This window comes from Miscanthus floridulus, chromosome 9 (assembly GCF_019320115.1).
Source record: "Miscanthus floridulus cultivar M001 chromosome 9, ASM1932011v1, whole genome shotgun sequence".
NCBI lineage: Eukaryota > Viridiplantae > Streptophyta > Magnoliopsida > Poales > Poaceae > Miscanthus > Miscanthus floridulus.
Window position 1 is genome coordinate 66,988,069 of NC_089588.1, and position 8,657 is coordinate 66,996,725.

Consider the following 8,657-nt stretch of genomic DNA (forward strand, 5'->3'; position numbering starts at 1 on the left):
GTGGCTCCTTCATATTCCGACGAGTGGCGCAGGCTGTTTTGCAAAAAGCGACTCGAAATTTTCGCTAACTAACCCGTAGTTCAATTCCTCATACCTAAACAGGATTCACATTTGTTATTTTTCTGAATAAGTCCCTAAAGAAAATTTTATTATAACATGAAGAAGAGAAAATTTGATATTGGTCTCTTTTTTCGCGAAGAAGCCCCGCAAGGCACTTTACGGAGAGCCCCCTCCACCTGCCTCGAAGGCCCGAACCCTAACCCTCTCCTCATTCCACTCTGTTCTCGCAGCCGCCGCAACCCCTCACGTATTGATGCGCTCGACTCCCGACTTGTCGTCGCTCCTCCACCTCCTCGACAGGCGCATCCACGGTGACGACATCCTCCTCCTCCCTCCTCCACGGCCGCATTCACGGCGACGACATCCTCCTCCTCTTCCGTGCTACGCGGTTGGGGCTATCTCCTCTGCTCAGACGAGGATGACATGATCCATATTGGTGCTGTACAAAACTGTCGGGGTGGTGCTTGGATACTCGGCGCACGGGCCATGGCGGTCATCATCCTCGGTTCAGCGGTCACTGGTCAAAACCCGATCTATGGCGCGCAGGCAGGCCAGGCCGGCGGTGGGATCCATGGCGGACCAAGGGCACACGGGGGCAATGACGGCCATTCGTGCACGCACCCTCGCCATAGCCATGACGTGGGTACTTACCCAATGGCAAATCTGCGGCTACCTACATTAGGTACCTTCCAGAACTTGGCATGTCATTTTTCCCCTTTGCTTCGTATTAAGAAGTTACTAATTGAAATAGAAAGGTGGGGTGAGGGTGACGTCAGAGGCTCGCCGCGCCAGCAGGATGTTTTGCTCCGGTTCCGGGAGGTCAGAGGAGGGGGCACCCAGGTGAAGTCAAAACTGTGGCGAGCGTGAGGCACGAGTAGCTCGCCAGCTCTCTGCTTCCCCATCCGGCCTCCTGTTCCAGCAGCGTGAGTTCATTGTTCTTGGTAAAAAGTATTAAGTTTAGCTTCAGGAGTTTTTATTTATGTTGAAGCATGAAACACACTTGCCGTGTTCTACACAAAACTTGAAGGATGACTTAATTCTGGTTTTTTTTCTTTATTTGATATCGTTTGAAACCTAAGTATGTCATTGTCCTACTTCTCCCTCCGTCAGTTATCCTATGTAAGTTTTTAAGGATAACTTTATTTTGAAGACACTAACTTAAATGAACAGTACAAATTCCTCTTGGAAACATGGAACATTGATTTATGGTATATATGATGCCGAGGATGTTTGGAATTCGACATTATAACATGTTTGCTAACTGTGATTCAAAGTATAGTGAATAAACGATGACATCCTTCACAGAACAGATCTGTGCAGCATGCAATTCAGTGGCTTATACTTGAACTTCTGCCCTTCTAAGTTCAGAGATTGTTTGTGGTCTCATATTTTGTACCTGTTGTACTGATATTATGTTTCAGGCAGTTGTTTTATATTATGTTCCTTTTGCCCATCTGAACAAATGACCAATGGATAGTTTTTCGTTTTTTTTTCCAGAAACTTTCAATAAAGGATCAACAAGATGGTTGAGGGTTCCTGTGTTGCGATAAGGTGGAGTGGAACTCACTTGGGTAATTCTTTGGGTCTTTTTTGGCAGTGTTTGCTTGATGCACGGGCTATCTTTGAGGAGATGAATGTTCTTTCTTTGCAGGTCCTGTAAAATGCTCTTGATTTAGATCAGATTGCCAATGTGTGGTCCTTGCTGAAGCATTTTCAGGCTACTTATATGGAAGGACAAGCATTATTGACTTTTTTTGTTCTTACAAGTTCTGTAAAATGCTCTTAATTTAGTTCAGTTAGCTCTTAATTTAGTTGCTATGTACTACCGATAGGATGTAGCGCTGGCCATTTGAAAAGTAGTGCACAAGATGCTCTGAAGTCTATTAATGCTTCTCTCTCCATCGTTGGGTAAATTTGTTGCGATTGGAGTAGATCGTTCTTTGTGTATTCAAGCTATTATATCTTAGACTGGTTGACTGAACATAATCTATGTATATTTTGACAATTATTTCTGCATAATATGCTGAATAAAACCTTGGCGGTGCTAGCGTGCTGATGATCATACCTTGAATACTGGGATGATTACTGAAATTGAGGACAAGGAGCCAGAGGTATTTTTCTATGTATTGCTATCACTTTAGATGCTCGATCTGTCAGTTTAAGTCCCCTTTGAAATGTGTTTCCAGAAGATGCTTTCCATTATTAGTGCTTGGAAACTAATTGGCGCATATAAATAATGCCATGTTCTCTGTTGTATGTTGATGGATGCTGCTCCTTCTCAATAAGAGATCATGGGAATAGCCTGATAAACATATTGCCATGTTCACTAAATAATGATTTTGTGAAGCTCCATACTTTGAACAAACCAAGGTGAGGCTGCTGTAATAATTTGGGGTTGGAACTGAAGCTTAGGATGTGCCACATAATAAAGATTATTTGATTTTCTAAAGTCCAAAGGAGATGTTTGGGATGATTAGATTGTTACTAGATGTTTCTAAGCATAACTGTAGAAGATATGATGCCCGCTAAATGTCCTAATCATGACGGGCTAAGGGCTGAGCACGAACTGTGACACTGCTCCATCGAAGCCAACGACAAAAGTGGAGTATCTGGACTATTAATGAATTATTACTAAGATGGTTGTGCCTTGTGAATTGCATTTGTTTAGTTGTTGAGCTAACTAGCTAGGCTTCAATAGTCGATGTTGGAATTGGAGGAGAAACTCTGGTTTGATGCAGTGTTCTATCTTTTTTTTTTTGCGAGCGTGTTCTATCATTTTTCCGATGCACTAAATTATGAGGAATGACATTGAGCGGGGTGTTCCGTGTACAAAACTTTTTGAATCTGTTTTGGTTAAGTAGCTAACTGTCGCGCCTGCTTTTTTGTGCTCTCTTCGGGGATGCAGCGGCAGGATTCTTTTGAAGTGAAATGAAGCATTCCTAGCACACAATTATAATCTCGAGATAGGATTTGTCATTAGTCAATGAACATGCAGTACAATTTTGCATCCGGTCATTTTTCTTCTTCAGCGTCTGGTCGACTACTGACGCTTGCCACTGTCTTGGACTGTCGATCGGACGCGTCCGGTTCTTACGAAGGGCACGTTCGGTCACCTCTGTGAAGCTTGTTTCTTCGCGGTTTTGCGTCCGGCTTGGTTTCCATCTTCGTGCTTGGACTTTGCTTGATATCTTGGGTCTTCTCTTGTGCTTCTAGGGTCTTGCTTATAGTGTTGATCGTCGGATCATCATGTCGCCTTTGTCCAAGTCACGTCTTGCACCCTATTGAACTACAAAATAATTACTTGCAAATTTATTAATCTAATTTGGTTGTGTTGGTCATCGAACATCAAAATTCAAAGTAAATGGGCCTAGGGTCCATTTTTCTTACAGTTATGCCCACCAGTATCTGCAGATCATCTTACCCATCTCATCACAGAGGGACTTTGTTACATCAAAACAGGACATCGCGTATGATGGGATCGCTTGTGCCACCGCCTTAATCAATGTTTCCTTCCCGGCCTTGGAGAGCAATTTTTCCTTCCACCCCTGCGCTTCCACACCCGCTCCTTTAAGTATGGAAAGATATCCGCCTTGGATCTCCCCATATATACCAATCCCAAATACTTTGGATTCATAGCTTCCTGTGTGAGCTCCAAGATTTCCATAAATCTCCTTTTGTCTTGTGACTTTGTATTCTCGCTGAAGGTAATAGAGGACTTCTCCTTATTTATCTCCTGCCCCGAGCACTCATAAATTTGTAGCACATGTTTGAGATGCCCTGCATTCTCTTCATTTGCTTTTAGAAGCAGTGAATCATCAGCAAACAAGAGGTGAGTTATGCTTGGCGCCCCTGCACATATAGAGACTCCCTGAATTTTTCCTTGCCTTTGGACGTATCCCATCTCTTTCACGGATAATGATTAAAAAATCAATTTCATCGGTGGGTGAAATACCCGTGTATAAGATGCCATCGACCGTATACGTGATTTAGCGGATTCCAGCTGGTGACCCGCTAAGGGAGTGCGGCACCCTCATGTACGTGGTAGATGAGCGAGTAACTACTCCGACAACACTATTGGATATAATTACTCCCTCCGTCCTAAATTAACTGTCGTTTTTAGCTTTCGTTTCATAAGTTTGACTCGATTTATAGAAAATACATGCAATTTTTGTATCTCCAAATAAATTTGTTAAAAACTAGATTTAAAGATCTTTCATATCATATTAATTATATAATATAAATATTAATATTTTTTAATATATATTTAGTCAAAGTTATTTCTTAGAAAGCGAAAACGATAGTTATTTTGGGATGGAGGGAGTAGTTATTACCGAGTCCATAACACATGCCAGGTGCCAAGTTCCGCGGCTGCGCTGTACTTGTCTCATTTTTTTCCACATTGGCGACTCTATGAGGCATGTGGCTGTAGTGGTGGACCTAGGATTTTAATACAGGGTATGCCACTCAAAAATTTTCTTATGCAATTCGGTAAAACCATTTTCAATTCAATAAATCATATCAATGAAATTTCATAAAAAAACTCACATGATGTGTTATCTTCTAATACTAATGCTGAACGAACTGTGAACCACCCTCTAACAACTGATTTGCCTAATCTTCCCGATGCACAACTAGTGTTAGAGTGCAGACTTTGTAAAGTGGACACAACACTATACATAGCTACCGATTTCCATGCCTTGCATAGCTACCAATTTCCATTCCATTTCATGGCGTATCTCACAGGACACAACAAGATGGGATGAAAATTTGTAAAATGAAGGATGAAATATATTATTTATAATTATAATATCTAGAGGATATAAAAATTGAAAAAAATAAAAAGAGACACATGAGGTCTCATGGGACACAACAAGAGGGGATAAAAAAATAGAAAAAACTAAAGGATGACGTATATTATCTCACGGGGCACAACAACATGGGATAAAAAACTAGAAAATAAAGGACGAAATATCATATATGTATAGTTATTAATATTGGGAGGGGATAAAAGATAAGAAATTTGAAAGTACTCGCAACTTAGGTTTCACAGGACAGAACAAGATGAGATAAAAATACGAAAGCTAAAGAAAAAATGTATTATCTACTATTAATATTTAAAGGGAACATAAAATGGAAATATAAAAACAAAAAATGCCAAATGGAAAAAAACCAACAAATGCAGGCTGTACCAGCGACCTCTTTGTCACAAGAGCAGGGGTTTACCACTGGGCTAACAAGACGTTATGGTACCCTTAGTTGCAGATTATTTTATCTAACTATAATCTAGTGCTAAGTAGTACAACGCATGCCAAAAAGGGTATGCCGTGGCCCACTGGCATACCCGTGGGCCCGCCCCTGGCCGTTATTTTTTTTATTTTCTTGGCAGTTGGCAGAGAGAGAGGTGTGCCTGTTTCGTGTGATTTGTCTGCATTTTGATCTGTTTCGGTATCAAAATATAGGAGACGATGGCTGGGATTTTTTTTCAGGGTTAATCTGTAGATCCAACACATGAGGCACTATTTGTGGTCCCAATATTAAACTTTATGGTCGCAAGTATAATTGTTCATATTGATTGTGTTTGGAGAACAATTATTTTGCTCCAAATAAAAAAATAAGCCTAAATTTTATTATAATTATAATTACTATTATTATTATTATTATTTATTATTTATTTTATTTTATTTGTTCACCCAACTTTTTTATCTTTTAGCAAAACTCAAACAAGAGAGAACCCGACTTCTACCGTACTAGCTTTGTTAGCCTGTGTTTGTCTGTGTAGTCTGTGTGTGTCAGTTCTACTGAGTAGCCCTTTCTCTCAATTAAAGTGGTTTGCGCTTTGATTCGGAGTTCGGTGTTTTTCTTCCGTGATGTTTTAAGCAAGCTCTAATCATTCCTAGGGTCAACATTACACGAGATGGGTTGCGTGACCTCGATGATTAGAAGAGAGGTTTGTTGTGTTGAAATTGGTATATAGACCAAGTTGTCGCGAAGAAATTTTACCAGTACCCATCCACCCTCTTATCGACATCTGAACTGAACTGATCAAGAGAGAACGCAAGCAAATCTGAACTAAAAACAGGCTGACTATGCTGGTATTCACTAAAATATTATGGCTGCCACGCTGCCTGGCTTTATTTAAATATCTAAATTTTGCATATTTGCTTGTGTTCTTTCTATCAACTATGAATACGTTGTTCACTGTGGAATCAATATTACCATAATACATAAATGATGGGCGTAGAAACAAAAAAAGATACCTGCTTAGATATATGTTTTTTTTTTTGCACAAATAGAGATTTGAATTATCTTGCTTGTTCATATTTTCTGTTCATGCATGTGTTCTTTACATGTCTTCTCACTCACAAGGAGTAGAGCATTTACTATGAGCATAGGCCATTCAACCAACATATTTCTGTCTCAGGAGCAAAGCTTTTTTGGGTGCTTGGACACTTTGGATTAAGAGGAACAAATGTGTTTTTGATGGTGCCTCTTGTTCTCTCAGAGGTGTTCAATACTTCGAGGAAGAGATGAGGATGTGGAGTATGGCTGGAGGACGAAAGCTCCAAGAGTTGGTCGGTCTTCCCTAGTAATAGGCAATTTGTCTTCCACTTTTTTCTGTTGCAACCTGCCTTGACATCCTGTTGGGTTAAGGGTTCGTTGATATAAACCCTTAACTGCTGTGCGTGGACTACACCGACTTGAATAAAGATGCCCTAAGGATGAATATCCCCTTCTGAGGATAGATCCAATTGTAGATTCAACCTCTAGATGCGAATTGTTCTGTTTTCTAGATGCCTATTCGGGGTATCACCAAATTAGCATGTGCATAGATGATGATGAAAAAACTGCATTTGTAACTCCTTTTGGTGTGTACTGTTATATTAAGATGCCTTTTGACCTTAAGAATGCAGGTTCTATGTATCAAAACTGTGTTCATATTGTTCTTGAAGGCCAGATTGGCCGCAATGTGGAAGCATATATTGATGATATTGTTGTTAAAAGCAAGTTCAAAGGTGATTTAATCGCTGATCTAGAAGAAACTTTTAATAACTTACGTAAGAATAAGATGATGCTAAATCCCGACAAATGTTCTTTTGGCGTTTCCTCGGGTAAGCTACTCAGGTATTTGGTGTCTCATTGAGGCATCGAAGCTAACCCAAAGAAAGCCAAGGCTACCAATGACAAGCAGTCTCCACGCAACAAGAAAGAAGTCCAGAAGCTAGCTAGCATGATGGTAGCCCTAAGTCGATTCATATCTAAGTTAGGTGAATGAGGTATGCCGTTTTATAAATTATTAAAGAAACACGATGGTTTTCATTGGAGCGCGGATAAGCGTTTCAGGCATTCAAGCAATACTTGGAATAGTTACCTATACTTGTCCCTCCCAAAGATGGCGAAATCATGCTCCTTAATGTAGTGGCAACTCCCATAGTTGTCAGTGTGGTCCTGGTGGTTGAGCGTCAAGCCAAAAAATCAACAAAACAACATCATGTATATTTTGTGAGTGAAGTGCTACATGATGCCCGATCTAGGTACCCAAACATTCAAAAATTACTATATGCCGTATTGATGTCTTCTCATAAGCTTAAGTATTATTTCTTAAGTCACAAGATCAAAGTGGTTTCTTCATATCCACTCGGTACCATTGTTCATAATCGAGATGCCATTGGTAGAATCGCTCAATGGTCAGTCGAGTTAGGCCAATACGATATAGAATTTGTGCCTAGAACTACGATCAAATCGCAGGCTCTAGTAGACTTTGTTGCAGAATGGACAAATCCTGAACCCGAGGAGGCGGCCCAAAACCCCGAGCACTGATTGATGTTCTACGACGGAGCAAAATGCAAAAACAGTGCAGGGTCTGGAGTCATCTTAATCTCTCCATAAGGGGATGCCATGAGGTATGTAATTCAAATTGATTTCACTGACCCAACTCCAACTAACAATATTGCTGAATATGAGGGCTTATTAACTAGTTTACGAATTGCCATATCTTTGGGTGTTCGACGGCTACTTGTGGAAGGGGATTCAGAGGTAGTCGCTAAACAAACCACTAAAGGATATCGAGCAACGAATGAGAACATGGCTGTAGATTTATAGGCATATCAACGATTGGAAACAAAATTCGATGGACTCAAGGTCCAATACATCTGGAGAAAAGCTTAACTTGAATGCTGATACACTCGCTAGTTGGGCACCTGAATGACAACAACTACTGGGAGACGTCCTGGTCGAAGTGCTAACAAAACCCTCTATCCCGATGTCAAAGTCGGGTCCAAACCCCACGCTTGATCCGTCGAGCAACGAGGCAATGCTCAGCGAATTCCTTAGGAAGTCTATGCTAGGTGATTCAGCTCATGCTTTCGCTCTAGTTGGAAACAGGGAGAACTAGATGGATCCAATCTGGGCGTACCTCACAAACCAGGCTACCCTGGTTGATGATATGAATATAGAACGAACTAGCCATAAAGCCATGAGCTATCAAATGGTAGACGATATCCTTTACAAACAATGACAAAATGAGGTTGTTCTCTAATGTATCACCTAGGTCAAGGGCATTAGTTTGCTCCACGACATCCACGAAGGAATCTATGGGT

General features: G+C 40.7%; 1 long non-coding RNA gene across 1 annotated transcript; it reads left to right on the forward strand.

The window, feature by feature from the left end:
* The first annotated feature begins 291 nt into the window (after window positions 1-291).
* On the forward strand, window positions 292-2,095 carry LOC136482094 (uncharacterized). Its single transcript, XR_010764951.1, has 4 exons — window positions 292-742; window positions 812-983; window positions 1,558-1,631; window positions 1,712-2,095. It is a non-coding gene; the product is annotated as an uncharacterized lncRNA (long non-coding RNA).
* The last annotated feature ends 6,562 nt before the right edge of the window (window positions 2,096-8,657 follow it).